At 44.3% G+C, this 1,049-nt stretch overlaps 1 non-coding gene across 1 annotated transcript; it reads right to left on the bottom strand.

Annotated features, from left to right (window-relative positions):
- Positions 1-701: 701 nt before the first annotated feature.
- Positions 702-773, bottom strand: trnah-gug. The gene has a single exon. It is a non-coding gene; the product is annotated as a tRNA-His (tRNA).
- Positions 774-1,049: the final 276 nt, after the last annotated feature.

The following is a 1,049-nucleotide window of genomic DNA, read 5'->3' as shown; positions in this document are numbered from 1 at the left end:
TTTCGTATGTTCTTATGTTCTTAAAAGTCTCTGGAAATAGAGGAAGGAAGTTTAAAATAATGGCTTAAGAAAGAAAACCTGAGGGGGCAGTGAAGATGGACCCAGCGTATGATGATCCGAAATGAAATCTCCTGCTCTTATTGAAAACAGCACAGGTCTTTTTTATCCAGCCCAGCAGGAAATTTACCGCTTCCTCTGAAAGTGGGCAGCACTCACTCTCTGCTGCCCTGTATCAGTCTTAGATTTGGTGTTCAAAGCCTGGAATGAGATTTGAAAATTTGCAATACAAAATGCTGCCAGTGAGTCCTAGCTTCAATCCCATGCTCATGTATTCCGCAGTTGCGCAGCCGTTTCCAAATATCATTCTAACGCTCCACTTCAACTTCTTTTACTACTGCGTCCGGAGGAAAATTGAGGGATGAGCTGGTAGAGGTCTATAAAATATCAAATGGTTTTGATAGGCTGCATTGACATGATTTATTCTGGTGGGTGAAATGGCAATTGCTACCTGACCTGCTGATTGCTTCATTTCTTTTTAAACGTTTACTGTTTGAATTCTGAAGCATCAAACACAGACATGTGAAGGCGCTTGGTTTGGAAGCAATACACAATTTCACCATCAATATTTCTTGATGCACTAATGTTTTGTTCCTCAGTACGTTCTTCATGACGTGGCACAGCAAAAGGTTTGCAATTTCCGGTGCCGTGACTCGGATTCGAACCGAGGTTGCTGCGGCCACAACGCAGAGTACTAACCACTATACGATCACGGCGCCTAATCGCACCGGTGGCAAATCAGCCTACTTTCAGCAAAGATGGGAACTACGCGGCCTAGAAAGTGGATTTTTGGTGACCAGAATAAATGGGAGCAGGAGTAGTCCTTTCGGCCCTTCGACCCTGCTCCAGCATTCCATAAATAACAAGGCTGATTTGATTGGCACCTCAACTCCACTTTCTTGCCTGTCCCTCTAACCCTTACATTCGGCTTAGAGAAAATATCTGCCCAACTCCGCCTTGAATGGATTCAATGGCTAAGCTGACAACGCTCC

The sequence above is a fragment of the Carcharodon carcharias genome, chromosome 19, assembly GCF_017639515.1.
Source record: "Carcharodon carcharias isolate sCarCar2 chromosome 19, sCarCar2.pri, whole genome shotgun sequence".
Taxonomy (NCBI): Eukaryota; Metazoa; Chordata; class Chondrichthyes; order Lamniformes; family Lamnidae; genus Carcharodon; species Carcharodon carcharias.
The sequence above is the reverse complement of the archived record's forward strand: the minus strand, read 5'-3'. Positions and strand labels throughout refer to the sequence as shown.